Genomic DNA, 23,778 nt, shown 5'->3' with positions numbered 1-23,778 from the left:
TGACACATTCCTGGGTCCCACCCCAGGACACCTGCCTCGGTGGATCTAGGAGGACATCTGCAAACGCCCCAGGGAATCCTCATGCGCTCAGGGCCCTTAGACTCTTGCCCTGTGGCGCATTTACACCTCCCTGAGTTTCTCTTCTTACCCCGTACCCTGAATCCGCTGGGACCATCAAAGCATCCCATCGTGCGCAGCAACAGTTAGCATCTCTGGCCATGCTTACCATGAACTCAGTTCCACTCACAAAATCGGAAGCTGACTGATTATGCTCTTGCTACATAGAGGGGAACGGAAGGAGGTACCCCGAGAAAGAGCTCGGCCGTGACATTCAAAGACAGGCTGGAGGGGCCACCCCGCGGGAGCGCGTCATCCCACTCCTGGGAGTGAATTACATCCTCAAAGCGTGAGATGTTATTTTTCTGCCGCTTCCACAAAGCCTCAAGAGCACTTGACATTTCAAGGAGGCTCTGAGCGGAGGACATTAGTGGTTCTTGGTCACACCGCTCTTTGCCAGAAATCCAGAATGCCGTTCAAGTCTTTTTTTTTTTTTTTTTTTTTATTATTATTATTATTTTTTTTTTTATAAAATTTTTTTTTTCAACGTTTATTTATTTTTGGGACAGAGAGAGACAGAGCATGAACGGGGGAGGGGCAGAGAGAGAGGGAGACACAGAATCGGAAACAGGCTCCAGGCTCTGAGCCATCAGCCCAGAGCCCAACGCGGGGCTCGAACTCACGGACCGCGAGATCGTGACCTGGCTGAAGTCGGACGCTTAACCGACTGCGCCACCCAGGCGCCCCCGTTCAAGTCTTAACTGCATTGCCATCTGACAAAGAGAAGAAACAGCCAGAGAATCCACAAAGTGACATGTCCCACAACATTTTTAAAACCTGCCAACGAGCAGGGCTGGGAGCTTTGGCTGCAAAGGAGTTTGCCCCATTCACAGGCGTTCAGGATATTTTTCCTTATTAAATCTGAAAACACTAACGGCAACGTAACAACCTCTCCACCCTTCCCCCCCTGCACACTGCAAGCCTGGTGTGTTAATTAACCTGCGAGTTCTTGTGAACAGCTTCGTCTGATTCCCAACCCCCCCCCCCCCCCCCCGTCTTCTCGACTTGTTTAGAAATCTGTGGATCGGGACAAGCCGTGGGAGCAGCCTGGCGTCTTTGCCTCTGTTGGGTACGTCCCAGGCGGAGTCCCCATCTGCCGTGGCAGGAGACCTCCGACCAGAACGAGCGCGTTCCCACCAAGAGGGAAGGGTTGGCTGAGCGAAGAGCCAGTTACGCCCACAGTCCTGAAACATCTGGGAGCAAGAGGGGAGACTTGTGGGGGGGAGTGCGGAGCCCTGCCGCTGTGCCGAAGGGGCGACCTCTCCTTCGCTCCAGCCAGGTGTCCTATGTGAGCCAGCGACTACTCTATGACCACGGCGTTGCTGCCCGCAAGTGGCATACCCGGGCTTGCATCTGGAATTTACCAGTATCCGAAGTACCACTTGGACCGGGATAAAAACAGAAACACCCCACCGCAGCTAAGATCTAGGGACGTGGTCTGCCTTCTCTTCTCCCCCGGACTTTGCTTCTCCCCAAATTACGGAACGGTTTTGTTCTAGCTCCTCTATTCTTGTGTCTTCGAATTTTTTTTTTTTCAACGTTTATTTATTTTTTTGGGACAGAGAGAGACAGAGCATGAACGGGGGAGGGGCAGAGAGAGAGGGAGACACAGAGTCGGAAACAGGCTCCAGGCTCTGAGCCATCAGCCCAGAGCCTGACGCGGGGCTCGAACTCACGGACCGCGAGATCGTGACCTGGCTGAAGTCGGACGCTTAACCGACTGAGCCACCCAGGCGCCCCTAAATGTTTATTTATCTTGAGAGAGAAAGAGAGCACAAGCAGGGGAGGGGCAGAGAGAGAGGGAGACACAGAGTCGGAAACAGGCTCCAGGCTCCGAGCCATCAGCCCAGAGCCCGACGTGGGGCTCGAACTCACGGACCGCGAGATCGTGACCTGGCTGAAGTCGGACGCTTAACCAACTGTGCCACCCAGGCGCCCCAATGTCTTCGAATTTTAAATTACACTTACTACTGAGTAGGTAGTGTATGCCCGTGGGACACAGTTTAAAGGGAATGAAAAGGTGGACAGTTAAGTGTCTTTCCCAGCTCTGTCCTCAGTCACTCAGAAACCTGCCCGGAACGATGCTGCGCCTATGGGCTCTGTATGTACATGGGTATCATATCCCCAACCTTCTTGCCACCGGCAGATTCTAACTGTTTAGTAGAATTCAGATTGACAGAATAATTGAGCAGATAGTACATAGAGTTCCACAGACCCGGTTTCTTCCATGATGAACATCTTGCGTGCATGTGGCCCATTTGTCACCATGAATAAGCCAGTGTCGCTATGCCGGTATTATCTCACGTTCGTCATTCACGTCAGGGCTCACTCTTGGTGCCGAACGGACCTCCACCCGCACGTATGTCCTACCCCCACCCCTGCGGTCGAGGAGGGCTTCCTTCGCCGGACCTTGTCCTGGCTCACCATCTCAGCTCAGTGCATCTCTGTGGGGGGCATTTACCGAGCGACCCCAGAGGGATCGGGCTCTGGCGTGGGGTCCCAGGCCTTGCCGGGGCAGGGTCTTTCCAGACATCGCTTGTGGTCACACTTGTGGTCAGTAGCGAGTGGAGGCCGGTCACACAGGGACCTCTCTCCAGTCCGGTGGATCCACGCATGAGTCGTGCGTGACCTCAGGTGCCCTGCAGCGTATCTGAGGACCTGCATTGGCCCAATGGAAAGGACGTTTCTATGAGGCGAGCCTCTATCTTCTGTAGGATCCGTCCCTCCATGCTAAAATGCGGGAGAGAAATTGGCTATTTGGGGAGCATTTACACCATGGAAATTGGCAATTGCTACAGAGCTGGGCTTGATTTTTTGTTTCGTTGATTGTCTAGATGTAAAAAAATGATGCATAAAATGTTACAGATACAAGCATTTGGTAAAAATCAGTAAAAACATGGTCAGAACTGATTTGTTATATGGAATTCATAATAAAGAGTATTATATATTTAAAAAAAATAAATAAAATGCGGGAGAATGCTGGACAAATTTCCCGCCTGCTCTGCAGCGTTCCTCCCTTACTCCTCCTGAATGTCTGTATTTCAGACCCCGAAGGATAACCCCTGGCTTGGAGTGGAATTTACTGGAAAGAAAGGAAAGTTAAGAGCGCCTTTGGCAAAAGCCTCGATTTGCTTCCAGAGCTAGGAATCAAGGTCCAGGACACTCTGTGGGCTGAGCTCTGTGCAGAGCGGGGATGCCGAGGTCTGCGTCCCCGCCCCGTGCTTCTGTTCCTTCCTCCACGTCGGCCGGGAGGCGCGTCTCTGCACAGAAATTGTGCCGGGTGTGTTCTCCCATGCTTCCATCCTGCACGCGCCCCGGCCTCAGCAGGTGGTAGCCGCTGGGCCCCGCGGGCTCCCTCCCGCAGAGCCTCTGTGGTTGGACCCACATGGCCAGGTTGCCCTCGCAGATCACCAGGGATCTGGGCCAGGGCCGTGTTTATTCCCCAGTTCGCCGTTCTTGACTTTGGAAATGGATGAGCCTTTCCAAGAAAGCCCTTCCTGGATGTCAGGTGTCCCAGGGTCAGGGCCAGAGCCACTTTGTATGCCTCGTCCCCAGAGGACACGTGACGGAACCACATCTTTGTAGCCACCACACCCGTTATTCGAATGCACACCCGCAGACCTTCCTGTTCCAAACAAAGAGCGAGAAGAACTTATTCACATGTATGCTGGTGCTCCCGTATAGAGTGCAAACCAGTGCATTTCCGCCGTCCATTCTTGCAGCCACAGTGTCCAATTCCCTCCCACCTTTCTGGAGTCTTTTGTGGGACGGCACAGAGGAAAAAGTAGTGGGGAAGAGGTTGTGATGTGTGTTAATTTCATGTGTCAACTTGAGGGGGCCACGGTGCCAAGACGTGCGGTCAGGTGTTATTCTGGAGGTGTCTGTGAGGATGTTTTGGGAGGAGGTTAACATTTAAGTTGGTGGACGTTGAGGAAAGCAGATCGCCCTTTTTAATGTGGTGGGCCTCGTCTAATCAGTCAAAGGACTGGCTAGCACAAGAGACTGAGCTCCAAGGAAGAGGGAAGCAGGCCAGCAGGCGGCACCAGGACTCGGGCGATGTCAGCTCTTCCCTGGGTCCCGGTCCACTGGCTACCCTGCAGATTTGGGGTATGGCGGCCTTTAGAATTCCATGAGCCGTCTCTGTCGTAAACTGTCCTCCCCGCACGCACACACCCTGTTGCTTCTGCTTCTCTGGAGAGCCCCGACTAGTGCGGGGGTAGGCAAGGCGCAAGCGAGCGGAGTAGTTTCTGCTCCTCTGCAGCTGAGGGGCTGGTGACACACACCAGCTGCCTCGGGGGCCAGGAAAGGAAAGTATGCACGCAAACCGCATTTTCCAAGATACAAAGAACGCCTGCTGCTTTACCTCCGTGTCTCACTTTCGCCACGCGGCGGGTTTCCTGGGTCCTTGCTAAAACGAAAGGCAGAGAGCCGAGGCATTTGATGCTTCCTAACTAAAACTAAGCAAGTAAAAAGCAGGGGAAGCAAACGGACCGTGGGATCCTGGGCTGCGTCCTGGAACAGGAAAGAACATGGCGAGCTCAGGGGAAAGTTTGGACTTTAGTGGATAGTCACGTTGGCCTCTCAGAGTTGACAGGTGCGTTGTGGTCAGGTGAGACATTGCCAACGGGCGAGGCCGGAAAAAAGGGCACTGCCTTTGCAACTCTTCCGCAAATAGGAAGTCACTCCCAAACTGAACACTTGCTTTAAAAAACTAGGCAATGAACAAGGGTCCGCGGGAGACGAGGGGCGACGCTTGACAGGAGTGACGGGATTGCAGGCGATACCCCTGTCTTTCAGTGTAGGGGAAAGTAGCAGCATTAAATTGTTAATTTGCATGCTCACAGATCTTGAACGGTCCTTAATAGAAATGAGATGTTACTGTATCCTAAAATGATGCAGAATCACCACCTTTCTGCGGCTGAAGCAGAGGAGAGGGTGTCTGCGGAGAGGCTGGTTCCCTCCTGGGGGCCAGATTCTGTCGTCTGGGAGCCCTGGCCCGGTTGCGGTGACCGTGCAAATGGGGAATGAAGGGTGGGCTTTATCCGTGCCTCAGGGGGTCCTGGGAAAGAGGTGGCAACAGGAGAAGTCGTGGGCATTCTGTGACCCACAGGCGCAGGCAGAGAAGCCCAGGGCAACAGGTGACAGGAGACAGCCAGGACGGACGTGACCCCACAGCTCTCCACGGACAGGGTCAGAAATCGAGGCCGGCCCTGGACACAGGCGGTGGACTTCCTGCAAGGGGGCCGTACCCTTGGGGGGGGGGGGGCGGTCAGGTTGCATGCATGTGCTTTTCCTGAACGGCCACCACGTTTTCGTGGCTCCAGGAGTCAGGGTTGGGGCCAGATTAAGAAAAACCCAAAGCCCCAAGTGCTGTTAATTTCAAGCTTGGTTGGCAATTTGGGTAAGAGGTAAGCTGTGTTTGGTGTGGGGGGCGGGGGAGAAGCACAGGGCTGTCACTGCAATCAGAGCGTAAGCGCGGGAGAGAGAGAAACACTTGAGAAGGCACTTGACCTTTTCAATGCTGAGCTCTAAAAATAGGGGTGGGGCCTAGCGATGGCTTTACGGAGGCGGTGAGTAAGCCAGGCTCCTCGGCCTGTTTGTGCCTACAGGCCTGGCCCGTCTCCCAGACGTCAGCCGCCCAGCCATGTCACCTGTGCCAGGCGAGCCCGGGAGCCGCCCGTCACCTGGCCCGAGTCCAGGTCTCCTCCTGGCCGGAGGAGCGGAGGCCCGGGACCTCTGGTCAAGCGCAGCGTCTGTTGGTTTCACCTCGATGCTCTGTCTCGTGACCACGTGAACCTTCCCTCCACGTTTTGCCAGGAAGGACGCAGAACTTGCTGGCCAAGTTAGGCTTTGTCTAAACATTTCCTTTAAACTTCTTCCAACTATTTGGTTGGAGCCTCCAGTTTCGGGGTCCGTGGCAGAGCCCCCAGATCCACCGTGCTCGCTGGGTCCCGGAGGAAAAGGCAGGGCCGGGGCGGGGTCCTCCGCAGCAACCCCTCGTCCGTCACCAAGTGCCAGCCGACCCCCTGACAAAGTGGATTCTCCGGAGCGGATCCGGGCGGCTGCGCCCTGACAGTCACGTGGGCCTCAAGGTGAGAGGGCCTTCGTGAAGGTTTCTGAGCACAGCGCCCTTGCCTTTCCGTCCTCGCTCTCGCACATTTTGCTAGAAAATCCTGTCTGACCCCTTGCCGGCTGGAAGCCGGATTACGTAGCGAGGCTAACGATACCCTTGTCCCCAGCTAAGCCACAGCCCCTCCGTGCCCTCACCCCTCGGGGAAATCGAAATTGCTGGGATCTTGTCACCTCTAGGTTTCTCCCTGGGGCAGTCAGGTCAAAGACCGTCTGTCCCCTCTCTCTTTTTCTCCAGGGACTTTAAAAGCAAATCAGATGAAGGAGTTTATCTTGTTCCTCGAGGGCCGGGCGGGCTTTCCTCCCTCCGGCTCTCTGGGGAGGGGTACCCGGACCCGCATCCGGACCCGCGGGACGGTCTCCGGCGGCCCCTTCCCTCCTGTGCGCTCCCCGACGGCTTGGGCCAGCGAAGCGAGCCCTCCCTTTGGCTCTGCAGGCTCACGTGACGCGAGGATGGGCGGTCTGTGCTCACTGTGGCCGTTTGGCTGGCTTTGTGGCCCCACCGTGGTGGCACGGAGCCGCCCTCTTACCTAACTCGAGAAGCTGGGAGAGCGGCTGAAAACCCTTGCTCAGAGCCCGGGGACTGATGGAGCCCTTCCGTTCTGTGAGCCGAGCGGGCCCTCTCGGTCCACTGGCGTCCTTGGGTTGGCTCCCCACCGGGACGTCTGGGAGACAGGCAGTGCGATGTCATCCAGACCGGGAACTTCTGGCCCCAGGTGTTTCACCCGTGTGCAGACAGACCCCCTCCCCGAGGAGGGCACCCCACGTCCCACCAAGGGCCCCGGCCAGGGTGGGTGACAGCCCTCAGTGTCGGCAGTGACTTACCACCCGGAATGTTCTCCAAGCAGGCCTGGGTGGTGCCCTCCTCGGGAGGCCTGTGGCCTGGCCGCCAAACAGGCGTCCGTCCTAGGAAGCAACCTGGCAGCTGCGAACTAGGGGACGGGTCAGGATGCGATGTGTTCCCCGAGCGGATGGGTCGCCCCTGTTTGCATTTTACCCTTGACTGAGACTCCCAGAGCGTGCCGCTCGACCTCACAAAGAGTTCAAGACGGCCGGCACCTCACAGACCCGCCGGGTGGCTGGTCCGGATGGCGTCTAGTTCAGCCAACACGCAGCTTACGGGATCTCCTTCCCCGTCCCTTGATGGAGTAACCGGTGCCTCGGCGGAGGGCTCTTAGCCTGGCCGTGCCCTCGGCCTCCTGGGCATCCGGGCGAAGGCCACACGGGCACGGTCAGACGGCGCTCTTAATAGATGAAGGACAGGAGGGGTGGGCACAGCTGACTTTCCAAAGACGGAGGCACAGGGTCCCTCCAGCCCCACGCTTTCCTTCAGAATCACCTTGTCACACACCCTCCCCCTCCGTGCTCGGGGGTCCCTGCCCCCACCCCCTCAAGTCTGGGTGGCCTGACAATACTTGGCGTGACAGAGTAAGGTGGACGCGGCCAGCGTCTCCGTCTGCCTCTGCTTCCCAAGGGAAGGCAGCCGGGTAGGAGTGCGACCAGAGACCAGGCCGGGGCGTGCGGCCTGGGGTGCCGTGCTCGGAGGACCTCTGAGGGGGCGGCGAGCTGACCTGTGAGTCCCCCCAGCCCGGCCTGGGCCACACGGGGAAGGTCAGAGCTGCGCGGCCTGACCGACCCCCCACCCCCATCCCAGCCCTCCCCCTATCTCCCGACCTCCAGAATCGTCAGCAAAAGAAAATGGCAGTCTGGGGCTATAAGGTTGTTTCCCTCTCTTTTATTTACTTATTTTTTGGTGTGTGGGGAGGTGTTGTTACTTAGTAATAATAATAAAAAAAAAAAACAGAACATGAGGTTCCTGAGGAAATTATATTAAAATACTTAATATTTTAGCATAGGTTAGGATGGTTGATTTTATGCATCAGCTTGATGGGGCTCTCGGAGTGCCCAGATATTTGGTCAAGCGTGATTCTGAGTGTGTCTGTGAGGGTGTTTCTGGATGAGATCAGCATTTGGTTTGGTAGACTGAGTGAGGCAGGGGGCTCCCTGCCCCTGCCGTGTGGGTGGGCCTCATGTAATCAGGTGAAGGGCCTGACTAGAACAATTAGCTGGACCTTCCCAAGAATAAGAGGCAATTCTTCCTGTCTGGCACTCTTTGGGACATCAGCCCCTTTCCTGTCTTTGGCCTGGAACCACCCCATCGGCTGTCCTGGGTCTCCAGTGTGCTCACTTACCCCACAGACCTTGGGACTTTCCGGCCTCCACAACTGCCTGAGCCAGTTCCTTATCATAAATCTCTCTCTTTCCCCATCATGTTTTTAAAAATTCTTTTTCAGTGTTTATTTACTTTTGAGAGAGAGAGACAGAGCGTGAGGGGGGTTGGGGCAGAGACAGGGGGGAGACACAGAATCTGAAGCAGGCTCTGGGCTCTGAGCTGTCAGCACAGCGCCTGGCGTGGGGCTCGAACCCACAAACCTTGATATCATGACCTGAGCCAAAGTCGGACGCTCAACCGACTGAGCCACCCCGCCCCCCCCCCCCCCCCCCGCCCCGGGTGTCCCAATCTCTCCATCTTATAGGTTCTGTGTCTCTGGAGAACCCTCACTAACACACAGGCCACACCCGCGGCAGGACTCCTGGAGGTTAAGTCACAAAGGCAGTGCACTTTGTTCGCACGTGTCCACATGACAGGACAGCTAGAAAACACTTAGCAAGCACCCGGGATGCAGGGAGATGACACAAGTCCTGGGACACAAAGAGCAGGACCCCTGCCCCCCACCCCCACCCCCCACCCCCACCCCGGGAGCTTCCACTCTGCTTGGAAGACCCTCAGAACGTGAGCTGATGGGCAATGGAGGGGCAACGGGCCAGCCCCCCAGGTGGGCTCCGTGGCACCCTAGATCGGGGAAGAGTTCGCTCAGATCCCCCAGGAAAGTGAGCGGCGGTCTGTTTGCTTGGGTGACGGCCTGTCCACAAGCACAGCAGGACATGCCCAGCTTCGGGGCACCTGGGCGGCTCAGTTGGTGAGCGCCTGACTTCTGCTCAGGTCGTGATCTCACGGTTCATGAGTTCGAGCCCCACGTCGGGCTCCGTGCTGCCAGGGCAGAGCCTGCTTTGGATCCTCTCCAGGATGCAAAGAAGCCAAGGGCCAGACCTTCCGGAAGGCCAGGGGTGTGTCTGCCGTGAACTGGGAGCATTGAAGTTCCTCCTCGTCGACACGTCTCGGCTCCTGACCCGGCTGCCGTCTCCCCCCCAGACAGGACCCTCTGGGCACGGCCCCCTGGGTGGGGCGCTGTTCCCTGGCCCACGCTCCCCGTTACTCTACATGCAGGGCCTGTTCCGAAATACACTTCCGTGGCCTCCGTTCCTTAGTTGTCTCTCAACGGCTCCTGACCTCACAGCACACTAGTAAGAGGATTTGATTACATACCAAAGGCCTGAGAGCCTCCCGTGCAGTATCCTGAAAATACCTGGAGTCCCGGCCGGACTTTGCCATGTGTGTCTTTGCGGGGGGGGGGGGGGGGGGGCTCTGGCTACAAAGGGCACGTGCCTTGATTCAGAGGTTCCCCAGGGTTGTCTTGGTCTGAGTTCGTGGTCGAGGGAGGCCAGCCTGGTGCCGGCTTCTACCTGACCCTGCTGGGGAGTAAGAACTTGGTGTCCCTTCCTGCAGAGTGACAGAGGGTCCCAGGGGACGTGTGCTGAGTGAAGGGACATTGTTCCCTCCCGTGGGATGTCCAGGCGGCTGGCCGGACTCCCTCCCGTCCTCATCTGAGCACCGCTCCCTGCCCCTAGAACGCCTGGCTCGGTGATTCCGGGAGTTCCTGGCTTCTGCACCCCTCCCCCGAGGACGAGGTGTCGGGGGACGAGCCAGAAGGGCAGAGTGCTGCAGTGTGCCACCCCAGCACCTGTACAGTGCAGGCTGCAGGGCCAGCAGAGCACTGGGCGTGGACTTGGGGGCAGCGTGCGGGCCGTCCCGGAAAACCACGACCCGCAGGGACCAGTTGCTGCTTCTGCCTCACGAAAGCCCTCTGTGGGCCCCCTCTGTACCCTGGAAGGGGGTTCTGGGAACGATCACGGAGGCACAATCACGTCCGGTTCCGGTCAATCCTGACCCAAAGCGCCGCGGTTAGGTCTTACGTCTCATCTGTGCCGTGCCATTTCCTGTGTCTTGCCCAGGCTGGGTGCTGACCACGTGCGTTTTGAGGGACGGGAGGGAAACGGGTGAAGGGGGTGGATCAGATGTGGCCACAGACCCCGGCCTTCGTTTCGGGGGCACCAGCTGGTCACTGTGACGGCAGGTGCACGACCCTCCCCCAGGAGGGTTTTTGAATGTGACAAAGTTGCCGTGGACGTCCCTGGACGAGCTTCTGTGCCACCTGCTATCCTGTCTCTGGGATAAACGCCCACGCACCCGACTCCTGGCTTGTGTGGGGCTTGTGTATTTGCTTTTATAAGAAACGGCCTGGGCGGTTTTCAGAGCGACTATAGTGTCTTACATTCCTACCCATACACTTTATTTTTGTTTGTTTTTTCAGTTTATTTTGAGACAGAGAGAGCGAGAGAGAGAGCGAGAGAGCATGAGCGGGGGAGGCACAGAGAGAGAGGGAGACAGGACCTGAAGCAGGCTCTGGGCTGACAGTGCATAGAAGAGCAGGAGGGGGCCTGAACTCGATAGATGGACTGTGTCAGTGTCAAAGTTGTCACTGTGATAGTGTGTTACGATCTTGTAAGATGACACCTTTAGGGAGACGGGGTAAGAGCACCTGTGTGTGAATCTACAATTATCTAAAAAAAGAAATTAAACAGAATATACGGCATCACAGTACGAGTAAGCCTGTAGGCCCGTGCTGATGTCGTTACTGGATTTTCTGATTCTGGTGGCTGAGCGTCGTCGGTGGCTAAGAGGCCCGTCTGCTGGTGAGCTGGTCCTCTTCTTTTTTTAAATTTTTTTTTTCAACGTTTTTATTTATTTTTGGGACAGAGAGAGACAGAGCATGAACGGGGGAGGGGCAGAGAGAGAGGGAGACACAGAATCGGAAACAGAGCTGGTCCTCTTCTAAAGGTCGACCCTCCCTCACGCACCTACGAGAAGAGGCCTTTCATTTTTTTTCATTGTTTTACAGTTTATTTATTTATTTTGAGAGCGAGCACAAGGGGGGGAGGGGCAGAAAGTCAGAGAATCCCAAGTAGACTCCGTGCCATCAACGCAGAGCCCGATGTGGGGCTCGATCTCACACACTGCGAACCAGGACCTGAGCCAAAATCGAAAGCTGGAGGCCTAACTCAGCCACCCAGGCACCCCAAGAAGACCCGTCTTAAAGGCAGACCCAACTCCACCCCCTCTCTGGCCCATTTTGGGGCACAGAAAGGTGAGCTGGGGAGAACCGGGGGAAATGCATCCTTGGCGGCTGGGCGCTGCTGAGGGCTGTCCGCGGCGGCCGAGGGAGGACGGCCAAAGAGCCGCGTGTGTCTGGGAGAAGAGAGACCGACGTCTCCCAAGCTGGAAGTCCGGGGTGGACTCCGTGGCTCCCTCGGGCATAAAAGCCAAGTGTGAAAACGCACTGCAGACCCAGCCCAGGCGGTGGTTTGCAGTGTCTGTGGGGCTGAACTGGCAGGGCTCCCCACGCCCAGCACTGGCCGGGATCACTGGTCTCTACGGATGCTGAAACTCTACGAGAGAGCCCCGGGCCGGCCGGGAGCTTGGGCTTGACCCAGAAGGGCCCGTTGAGTACCACTTGTGCCCAGGGGCTCCTGGGCTGGCGGCGTCCCTCCAGGGAAACGTTGACCTTTATGATGAACTATCTTATGACCGAATGCTTTGCAGCATTAAAATGTGATCCATCTCATTAAGTTGTCATATGAAGCCTATTAATAACTCCAGAAATGAGATCCCGTGAAAGCCTTTCACTGTTATTATTTAAAACAAATATTGGTTATTTATAGCCAGGTCACCAACGTGGTCATTGCTTTCCAAAGTCTCTTATTTCCCTTAATCTAACCTGAGAAGCAGGGCCTTCGAAACAACCCAGGTGGCGGAGAGAGGCCTCGCAGGCCGCTCCCCTCCTTGGAACGTGGCCTCGCCAGGGACAGCAATCCCCCTGCCGTTCATGCCCTGGTGGTCTTCCTGAAGAGCCTACCGAGTGTCTTCTGCCTTGACGTTCTCACCTGTCCAAGATGGTGTCTCTCCTGGGCCGTCTGGAGACATGCAAGAACCATGAAGGGTCCGAGCTTTGCCTTCCTGGCAAAATAACGAGTTAACCTGCAACATGTCTTTCTTCTCTTGGGCAGGAAGACAGGAGACTCCCGGGTCAGAGACAAAGGACACTGTGCTGCTTCAGCAAGCACGGCAGCCATAGGACCAGCGTTTTCCTGCTGGTTCTCTGAGCCCCCGCTGGAATTCCCAATCCCCCCGATTCCGAGGGTCAGGTGCTATCTGCACACACGGGCGGTGGCATTGCCGGAGAAGCCCACCCTCCGGGCACGTGACTCCTCTGTAAACATGCCTGCCTCTGTTCTGCAGGGAGGCGTTATCTTTACCCGGTCGAACAGTAAGCATGCCTGACGTCTGTTCCAGAGGGAGACACTGTTCCTCTCTTCCTCTAATCCTTGCAAAGATAGTCTGGAACAGAGGGCAGTCAGCATTTCCTTCTTGATTCACGCACAGTCGCCAGAGACCCCAGAGAACTGTCTCCCAAAGGACCATAGAATAAATTCTTACTTAGTTAAGGTTTTTGTTTTGTTTTGTTTTTTTCCTGAATTAACTCCTCCCCGCAGTTTTGCAAGTGATGGCCTGTTCTCACGGCTGCTAAGAAGTCACGTGGCCTTGTGCGCGGCCGTGGAGAGGGGCGGCTTGGCTCTCCCTTCAAGGAAGACAAGAGGGGATGTCGGCCGACAACCTTCCCCGGCAGTGCCTTTGGGATAAACAGCAGTGTTGAAGCCGGGCCATCTTCTCCTCAACCCCACAGCAGTGCCAGAAGGCTTCTCTCTCCGCACGCTCTGTGCTCCCCACCCCTTGATTTCACTCCAGATGAATCTTTTGTGCATCCGCCTCTGTCTTAAAGCACCAGCAGACACACCTTTTTGGACAAAGGTGATCTGACAAATGTGAGGCTGATCCGGGCTTCCCCCGAGACCGTCTACGGTTCAGGAAATCTGGGATTCTGTTGTAAGGCTCTGGAGTATTCCCCATCCCGGGGACATTTCAGTATTTGCCCCCGTTTTTCCAGGAACCTGACCACAACCCACCAACTCCTCCTGGGAGCCAGAGACAGACTCTGCTCCAGCCCACAGCCTCGGCTGGACCCACTGAGTACCCATGGCTCTTACCTGTGTTGCAGGCTCAGCTAAAGACCGCCTCCCAGCCAGTTGGCCGTGGCCTGCTTTTCCACCACTCTTTCTGTGTTTGCTTGTTGATGAAGGTCTGTACCCTCCATCCGATGGCAAACTTTGTAGGATCCCTATCTGTTCCCAGTGGCCAAAGCAATGCCTGGGACATAGCAACATGAAACACAGATTCACTGACTGAATAACGAATAGCAGATGCTCCGAATTATTAATACGCTGCATCCTGAGCCTGATTCCTGGCTCCCAACATTCTCCAATTCCTTGTGCTCCCTCCTCTCTCAACTACACGTGGGAAGTTATCCTCTAAAACACTGTTACCACTGTGTCTAGAATGATCAAACTGACTTTGTGCTGACAGTGAATGTACCAGTGGTCACTCCTGCCATGGAAGAGCGGGACAGCGACCTCCCCGCTGGTGTCCTTCAGGAGCGGTGCGCGTCCCACAATGGCGTTGATGCGTTCCGGGAGGTGCTTACCAGTATCTCTGGGGAATCATCCCAGCTCCCACTGTGTTAAGAAGTGGCCTTCCTCTGTGGTCACCCCTGAGAAAACCCACAAAGACGAGAGGGAAAGCGTCGCCCGAGGGGCGTCCCCAGAAAGGGAAACAGTTGGAACCGTTGAAACTCTTAGTTTGTCGTTGAGACGCAAGAGTGTTCTCTGATCCACCTGATGGCCGTTTCTGGAGACACGACGCTCCAGCCCCCTCCGCTGCCTCGTCGCCCCTGCAGGGGGCCCTGGTGGTTTCAGAATGTTCTGGTGTCTCTGCAAGGCAACACCCTTCCTAAGCCTGTGATGTTCCTGGTCAGCCCAAGTTGGACCTGTTTTTCAAAACTCCTGGGACAGCAAGTCCAAGATGTCTGTGCTGTTACACGGCACGCCCATTAATTCCAGTAATTCATCCTCCAACAACAGGATTGGAAGGGTACCTTCTGGCCCCCGCCTGCCTGTTTCAGGATCACCCGGCCTCTGTTTCTCTCCCTCCGCCATGACCAGCCGCCCCGGGGCCTGAGATTAGGGTGACCGCCGGTGAAAATAAGGGCAGGAATGAGTTGGCACTGGGCCCCATAAACTGATCCTGTCAGTACTGATAGGTTTGCTCAACGAAACCCTCCCCATAACCAGCCGTGACTTATTGCCGCTCTCTGCTCTTGTGGGTTTGGACAACAGTCCTTACCTACCTTTTCTACATTATGTGAAATAGCACCTTCCAGCCTGTCCTCAGTGCTCTCTCTTTATAAACTGCCCGATGGCCATTTGTGGATCCTCAATTCTGTGTCGTTTCACTGCCGTGACCGCGACTAACATTATGGTGATTGTGCTTTATTTTTTCCTCCGAGTTTATATCAACAATTTAAAATTTTTTTTAAGTGTTTATTTATTTTTGAGAGAGAGAGCAGGGGAGGAGCAGAGGAGAGGGAGACACAGAATCTCAAGCAGGCTCCAGGCTCTGCTCTGTGCTGTCAGCACAGAGCCCAATGCGGGGCTTCAACCCGCGAACCGTGAGATCATGACCTGAGCCAAAATCACATGCTCAACTGAGCCACCCAGGCGCCCCTATGTCAACAGTTTTAAATAAAAATGTGATTATACCATATGAATTCTTTAATAGTCTGTCTTTCTCCCTCAATATTTCATTGTGAGAACACCCCCATTGCTTCTAGAGATCTCCAGCATGTAAGTTTTCTTTGTTGTAAAGTATTCATTCCAGTGTTAGACCCCTAGCCATAATTTCTTTGGCCATCTCCCATTTTTTGACATTTAATGCTGTTGTTAAAATTATACCGTTATAAGTAACGCTACTATGAATCTCATTTGGTATAAATCTTTGTGTATTTGTCAGGCTCATCCAGGCTTGAGCCAATAATAAACAACTCACGAATCTCAGCGGCTCAACACAGCAGAGGGCTCTGTCCCGTTCACTTACACGTCCAACCATGGGAGCCCCGTTGTGCACAGCCGCACCGTGACAGAGGCTGTGAGGTCCGGCACCACACGCACCTCCAGAGTTTGCTCTGAGAGAGCCCAGAGCGTGTGGGAAGCTCGAATGCTCTTCTGGGCTTGGCCAGGATATGAAAACCATCATTTCTGCTCACAGAGCCTCGGCCCGAGCCAGTCCCAGCGCCCAGCCGGCCTGCCAGTGGGGTAGGAGCCCAGAAGACACAGGTCGGCAGCAGTAGACATGAGAGACAGCAGGTCACTACGGATAGAGATGAAAATAAGAGTATACTAAGAAGGTAAAAAAAAAAACCTGGAGAGATGGTAATTATCCCTAAAAATGTAATGCAGCAAAATTTAAAAGAAGAAGAAGAAGAAGAAGAAGAAGAAGAAGAAGAAGAAGAAGAAGAAGAATCTGAATAGACCTTTAACCATCAAAGAACTGTTACATCAGTTTAGAAGTCCACTCTCCTTAACAGTATACACAAGATGCCAGGACCAGCCAGTTTGATAAGAGAATTCCACCGAACAGTCAAAACAGGTACCCCAATATTGTGCAGAATGTTCCAGAGAATAGAAAGGAGGCACTCATCTCGGACTCATTTTCTGAGCTGAGGTTCCTCTTCTACCAAAGCAGACAAGGACACCATGAGAAAGAAAGAGATTCCTCTTCCTTACAAATGCAGACGTGAAAATCCCTGGTGGATATTAGGGAACAGAGCTCAGCAGTATGTTAAAACAAACAGATCATGACGAATCTGGGTTATTTAAGGAACGCGAGATTACATTTGAAGATCTATTTATGTAATTCGCCACAGTAACAGTTTAAAATTCTACGTACATTCACAGCACAAACTCATAGGAAATTGGAAATAGAAAGAGGTCTCTTAACACAAAAAAATCACTACAACACACCTGTAAGCAGCCTGCAGTGGTGAAGCCTTAGAATGAGTGTGTCTGAAGTCCAAGACTAGCTGAGAAGGTCTGCCATCACTCTTTATCCAATATTTTACTGGAGCTACTTGTTACCATAATATGTCGGGGAAAAAAAAATGGCAAATGCCAGGATTCCCAAGAAGGAAGCAAAGCTGAAGTTATCTATAGATGAGAAGATTGTGTACACGGAAAAATCCCAAGGGAATCTACGGATGAAAAAAAAAAATCAATGAGGGTGTTTAGCTGTTTTTCTGGACACAAGATGAGTCTACAAAATCAACGTGTTATTCACAATAGACAACATAAAGTGCAATTTAAGAACGATGCCATTTATAGCGAACAGCAACAGAAATACATGACAAGTATTCATGAACCTAACAATAGCTGTGAAAGGCATTTATGGAGGACACTTCAAAGTGTCACCGAAGCAGACTTGTGGCCAAAGAAGACTGGGATAGATAGAGTAGTGCCAGGTATCGAATGATGGCAAGACTCCTCAGCGTAAAGATGTCCATTGTCCCCAGATTAATCCAGGAATCCTTGATGTCCACCAAATATTTTGGAGAAATTTAGCAAGCTGATCAAAAACTCACACGAAAGAAGAAATGGCATAGAAAAAGCAAAATTAACCACGGTGGGAGAATTTGCTTATCAGGTGTTTGGACTTTTTAGAAAGCGATAATAATAAATTGATCAGAGGAAACAGAGAACTTGGAAGCAGACCCCGCCCCCCCGCCCCGAGTATGAGAAGGATTTATATATGAGGGAGGCGGTCATGTAGATCAGTGACACGATAAATAGTTCAGTCAGTACAGCTGGGAGAAGTGTCAGAAAACATAAAATTAAATCTCCCTCTCACACCACAGCCAAACAACTCCAGGTTGATTAAAGACCTACATGTGAAAAGCAAAGTTACAGGAGAATTTTTGATGTGTACACAGGAGAAGCTATTTATGATCTCAGATCGTCAAGGATTTCTCAGAAGACAAAAGGCAAGAACATAACCCAAAACCTCAACCCACGGACCCGTTGGGCTACATTAAAGCTAGACACAAACGTGGAAGACAATGTTGAGAAGTGAAGATGAGTGGCAATCCAGGAGAAACCATTTGCAAACATGTAACTGACCAAGGATTCGTATCCAGACTGTATAAAGCACGTTCAGTTTCTAAGAACAAGCAAATGACCAATGGCACAAAGGGTGAAAGATAGAAACAGGCAATCCACAGGAAACATATCCCCAAAGACCAACAAACCTGAAACTATGCACAATGTCACTAGTAACTGGAAGGTGAAAATGACAATAGCCAGCAGACTGGAGAAAGGAAAACTTGGCACTTAAAGGTGGGATGTGAGGGCTGGCACGTCTGACCTTGATGGTGGGAGTGCAACGACCTGACCTTGGTAAAGAACAACTAGGAGAGGATGTGCATCCCTTCTGATCTGGCGTTTCTGCTGCTGGTGACTCCCTGGAGAAGCTCGTACAGACACCCAAGGAGTCACGCATAGCAGCGTGGCTCATAATTGTAAACACATGAACGGTTTTAACTCATATTCAGGAGACGGGAACAATCCACTTTGGTAAATGCCGTCTAATGTGGATCATATGTTCTTCTACTTAGCATGAACGAATGAATCGGCATTGATGAATCTCAAAAACATAATGTCGACTAAAGCAAGTGATTTACAGAGGGGTGGCTACAATACGATAACATGTATAAGTGATTTTATAGAGCCAGAACATACTGTACATTGTTCATGGAGACATAATAAAGAGGGCAAATATAAAAATATGTGTGAGACTTACGAGCTCCATAATTAGGATGGCGGTTCCTTCGGGGGGGAAAGATTAGTAGGGACGTGGTTGGGGAGGGGGATTCAGGGGTCTTTGGCTACAATGTAAAATTTTATTTCGTACGTAGTAAACGATTCACCCGATATGTGACCAAATATTGAGGTCTTAAAAAGTTAGGCAGACAAGGGGCACCTGGGTGGCTCAGTCGGTTAAACGACCGACTTCGGCTCAGGTCGCGATCTTGCGGTCTGTGAGTTCGAGCCCCGCGTCGGGCTCTGTGCTGACAGTTCAGAGCCTGGAGCCTGGTTCCGATTCTGTGTCTCCCTAACTCTCTCTGCCCCTCCCCCACTCATGCTCTGTCTCTGTCTCAGAAATAAATAAACATTAAAATTAAAAAAAAAAGTTAGGCAGATGATCCATGGATTTTGTTATACTTTTTCCTGTCATTTTCTGCATGCTTGAAATATTTCAAAGTCGTAATTTGCAAAAAGAACATCTCTTTTGATCATTTTTCAAGTATAGTGTGAGATTAAATCATCTATAAAAAGAGAAATCTTTGTCACCCCTTATTAACACTTTAAAGCAAAATCTAACACCACAAACCTATGTTCAAACTTTGATCTGCAAATTAAATGTTGCCTTTGACATTTTAAAAACCTATAAGTGTTTTATTGAGATATAATTAACACACCACAAAATTTACCCTACAAATCAGTGGTTTTTAGTTTTTTCACAGAGTTGCGCATCATTATCTAATTTTAAAACATTTTCATCGCCCCAACAGGAAACCCCGTACTCAGAAGTCACACCCCACTCCGTCTCCCTCTGCAATCTACTTTTTTTTTTTTTTTTTTTTACCATTTATTTATTGTTGAGAGAGAGAGACAGAGCGCGAGCAGGGGAGGGGCAGAGAGAGAGGGAGACACAGAATCCGAAGCAGGCCCCAGGCTCCGAGCTGTCAGCACAGAGCCCGACGCGGGGCTCGAACCCACGAACCGTGAAATCATGACCTGAGCTGGAGTTGGACACTTAACCGATTGAGCCACCCAGACTCCCCTGCAATCTACTTTCCAATTTCTACGGATTTGCCTATTCCGGACATTTACTATCCAGAATAATGCAACTCATAACCTTTCATTTCTAATTTATTTCACTTAGCATGTTTTCAAGGTTTGTCCGTGTTTTTGCGTCTCGGTACTTCATACCTTTCAGTTACTAGACAAGAATCTGTTTTGTGTATATGCTACATTTTGTTTATGAATTTATCAGTTGATGCACATTGGGATGTTTTCACTTTTTGGCTATTTTGAATAATGCTGATATAGACGGTATCTCACCAGTTTTTGTGTGCCCCCATGTTTTCAATTCTCTTGAATATGTGCCTAGGAGTAGAATGGCTTGCTCGCATGGCGGCTGGACATTTTCCGTTCTGAAAACCTGTCCAACTGGTTTCCAAAGTGGCCGAGCAGTGCTATCTTCCCGCCAGCAGCATGCAGAGGTTCGAATTTCTCCACGTCCTCATCAGCACTTGTTACCGTCTATCTCTTTAATTTTAGTCACCCCCGTGTGTGCTACGCAGTATTTCATTGTGGTTTTGTGTTGCATTTCCCAACGGATTAGTCACGTCGAGTATCTTCTCAGGTGCTCATCAGCTGTTGGTGTATCTTCTTTCGAATATCTTCCGAATTCTTTTCAACTGGGAACTATGAGCTTTCCACTTGTTTTTCTTTTTCAGGATAATTTTGGCCATTCAGCCAGGTCCCTTGGATTTCCTTAGGAATTTTAAGACCGGCCTGTCACATTAGAGGGGGGAAAAGCCAGCTGGAACTTTGATAGACAATAGTAAGCTTTTCTGATCTATGAACGCAGGATGTCTTTCCACTTACTTTATTTCTTCTTCTTAGTTTATTTAAAAAAAAATTTAATGTTTATTTATTTTTGAGAGACGGACAGAGTTTGAGCGGGGGAGGGGCAGAGAGAGGGGGACACAGAATCTGAAGCAGGCTCCAGGGTCCGAGCCGTCAGCGCAGAGCCCGACGCGGGGCTCCAACTCACGAACCGCGAGATCATGACCTGAGCCAAAGTCGGACGCTCAGCCGACAGAGCCACGCTGGTGCCCCTTTGTAGTTTCTTTTAATAATGTTTTGTGGTTCATAGTGTGAAAACGTCTCACTTTTTTTTTTTTGTTAAATTTACTGGTAGGTATTTTATTCTATTTGATAATGTTTGAACATGGCACTGTTTTCTTAATTTCACTTTTGAATTGCTCTTAGCTAGGGTACAGAAGAACAATTGATTTTTATATATCGATCTTGTATTCTGCAATTTCCCTGAACTTGTATATTAGCCCCAGTAGATTATTTTGGGGGTGACTTAGGATTTTCTGTATACAAAATCACGCCATCTATGTGTGAAGATGAAGCTTCCCTTCCCTCCCCTCCCCTCCCCTCCCCTCCCCTCCCCTCCCCTCCCCTCCCCTTCCCTTCCCATTTTGCCCCATTGTCCCAGAGGAATATCTTTGTCTTTTTTCTTCCAAGAAGCACATTCAAGGGTAAGCTAAGAGTAGCCTCATGCCTCATTGACTCAGAAACGAAAGGCATCTTGGACATCATGCCTTCGCTCATTCCTCGATTTGTTACGTATTTACTCACTGTGTCCAGCTCACCGCAGGCTGGATGCTAGAGTCACAGCAGGGAGGAGGGCCCTGCCTTCGAGGAACAGACAGGCAGGTGGCAGAGGACGTAAAAGAGGCCAGCAGGTAAATCAACAAGGCGATGAGGCTGGATAAGATGGTATGAAGGACACAGTCACGAGGACACGAGAGACGGAGAGCACCTGGGGTGAGGGCTGCTCTTCTGAGAAGGTCATTCAGGTCAACCGTTTATCTCTTCTGTGAGTTCTGCCTACAAATCCCCCCACAGGTGCTTATCAGGACTTGCCCCTAACACCTCCTGGGAGAGGTAACCCATCACCTCCTGCAAAAATCCATTCTGTCGTGGGTCCACTCCACTTGTACAAAGTTCTTTCTTAGGCCTGGACCTGAAGCCCCCTCTCGACCCGGTCCCTACATGGTTTCAGTTACTTCCTCTGGAGGCCGGTTCTCCGCCTCATGGCGCACGGCCAGCGTGGCCTCCAGGTGGGGGCCGCGCTGAGGAGCAACCAGGGAGCTGAATGCCCTTGGCCTTCTGGAACTGGCAGAGTTATCTCCGCCCCAGGGTAGAGACGGGAGCCTCCGGCTTGCGGAGGAATGACTCTAGCCCGGACGAGGGCTCACGGCGTCCACCTTGACTTGTGTGATCCCGAGGCCAGTTCTGTGCCGTGCCAGGTGGCCCCCCATGCTGGCAAGGGTGACGGAAAAGAGCGTACGACTGGCATTCCCATCAGAAACTGCGTGGGAGACTCCTTGACACAGTGATACCCTGGAAACACCGGCGCTTTTTTACTCTTTAAGTGGGAGAAAAACACAAGCACCCTTGTGCCGTGGGCAAGGCCTCAGGCGCCGAGAGAAACCTGCCATCGCCCGTCTTCTTCTGGGCCCCGCGGAGAAACGCACACGGGGTTTGACTGGGTCTGGTTTGTGACAACCCGCCGATGCGCTTTGGCAACACGTCTTGTCATTCCGCCCAGTTAGTTAAAAATTACTGATAAAGCACAAGGGATTTTTGCACAGTTTTTAAAGAGGCTCGAAACTGAAATTGGAGTATGGTTAAAGAGATGAAAACCAGAGTATCATTTCCTTCCTTTGATGGATTAGATTTGAAGTTCGCAACGAAAGGAAACCAGTTTGGCTCGCTCCTTCTGAAGCCTCCCTCACCGCTGCGGGCCGGTGGACAGGGTGGGAGTCCTCTCCGTGCGGCCACGGAAGCGACGCTGGGCCGCGCACGGGATCCCCGCCGGCGACACCGGGCACAAACTTGTGTTCGGTTCCCTCGCTTGCGGTGGGGGTAATGGCCCTCCTGAGGGTTAGTGTAGGAAGGAATGAGTTTAGGACAGGGCCGGTCACAGAGCAGCACTTCATAAACACGCGTCATTATAATTTCACCCCCAGCGATGGGACACCAGCCAACTGAAAGTTGAGTTTTCTCATTGTTCACACTGGGGGTGAGTGAGACCTTTTATAATATTGCCCTTTAAAGGAGGCACCTCGATTCTGTGGAACAGATGGGGAAGGGAGGGGAGGGAGGAAGAGGAAGGAGGCGAGGAGGGGAGGGGAGAGAGGGAGGGGAGGGAGGAGGGGGAGAGAGGGAGCTCCCACATACACCTCACACACGCTCACACCGTTGCACACACACACTCACACATGCGTTCACAGCAGCATAAACACACACACACACACACACACCGGCCCTGGGTGAGGCCGCCCCAGCCGCACAGCACGCACCCGGCCGCAAAGCTGGCTGTCCGAGGGGGACACATACCGGTGAACCTGACTCCCCCACCTGCTGGACTGTAATGTGCCTCTGATACCTGTTTGCCGCGACTCCGGCCGGCCCGGCAGCGCCACTGTTCCCACACTGCAGAGCCCTTTGGAAGGTTCCGGGCCGCCAGGGCCCCACAACTCGCTTTTTCGGACCTTTTCTTGGCCCCGCCGCCGTCCTCAGGACCGAAAGAGCTCCAGGGGTGTGTGTGCAGTTCGCGGGGACCCGCCTGCCCACGGCCCAGTCGCCCCTGTGTTGGAACTGACGGAGGGGGGCCCTTCCCCACCCCCACCCCCCACCCCCCGAATATCAGGGCTTCCTGCACACCCCGGCTCACCCACGGCCGGCCTCGCCCCTGACGCGTCCCGCCAGCGCGGCGGCCACGGCGGGACGGATTGGGGCGGGTTGAGTTCCCGAGCGATCCTTTGCTCGGACCCCTGGACACTAGGCCGGCCGGGCGCGTGCCTCGGTGCGAAAGGACTCACCCGAAGGAAGGCCAAGGCGAGCCGCGTACCTTTACGAGCAGACAGCGCCCTGTTCCCACATACTCCTGGGGGGGGGGGGGGAGTGGACACCAAGAGTTCACTTCCACCTGCCGCCTGTGTCGCCTGGAAGCTAGCCCGCCCCTGCGGACATCTCTCCCCGGGGTCCCGCGGGCGCCGCTCTCCTCCTCCCTCTCCTCCTCCTCCTCCCTCTCCTCCTCCTCCTCCCTCTCCTCCTCCTCCTCCCTCTCCTCCTCCTCCCCCCTCTCCTCCCTCTCCTCCTCCTCCCCCCTCTCCTCCCTCTCCTCCCTCTCCTCCTCCTCCCCCCTCTCCTCTTCCTCCTCCCTCTCCTCCTCCTCCCTCTCCTCCTCCCCCTCCTCTTCCTCCCCCTCCTCTTCCTCCTCGTCGTCATTCTCCTCCCGCTCCTCTTTCTTCCTCCTCATCCTTCTTCTCCTCCTCCTCTTCCTTGTCTCCTTCCTCCTCCCTTCCTCCCCTTCCTCCTCCTCCTCCCCTCCTCTTTCTTCCTTCTCCTTCTTTTTCCCCTTCCTCTCCTTCCTCCTCCTTCCCTCCTCCTCCTCCTTCCCCCTCCTCCTCCTTCCCCCTCCCCCTCCTCCTCCTTCCCCCTCCTCCTCCTTCCCCCTCCTCCCCCTCCTCCCCTTCCTCC

The 23,778-nt window shown here is 53.2% G+C and overlaps 1 protein-coding gene and 1 long non-coding RNA gene across 7 annotated transcripts in view; both read left to right on the top strand.

Moving 5' to 3' along the window:
• Positions 1–23,778, top strand: part of AUH (AU RNA binding methylglutaconyl-CoA hydratase) — a 358,634-nt gene that overhangs the window by 247,546 nt on the left and 87,310 nt on the right. The window lies entirely within an intron of this gene.
• On the top strand, positions 9,040–14,816 carry LOC147574672 (uncharacterized). Its single transcript, XR_015243396.1, has 2 exons — positions 9,040–11,121; positions 11,248–14,816. It is a non-coding gene; the product is annotated as an uncharacterized LOC147574672 (long non-coding RNA).

This window comes from Puma concolor, chromosome D4, assembly GCF_028749965.1.
Source record: "Puma concolor isolate L17-30 chromosome D4, mPumCon1.1.hap2, whole genome shotgun sequence".
In the NCBI taxonomy this organism is placed as follows: domain Eukaryota; kingdom Metazoa; phylum Chordata; class Mammalia; order Carnivora; family Felidae; genus Puma; species Puma concolor.
The sequence above is the reverse complement of the archived record's forward strand: the minus strand, read 5'-3'. Positions and strand labels throughout refer to the sequence as shown.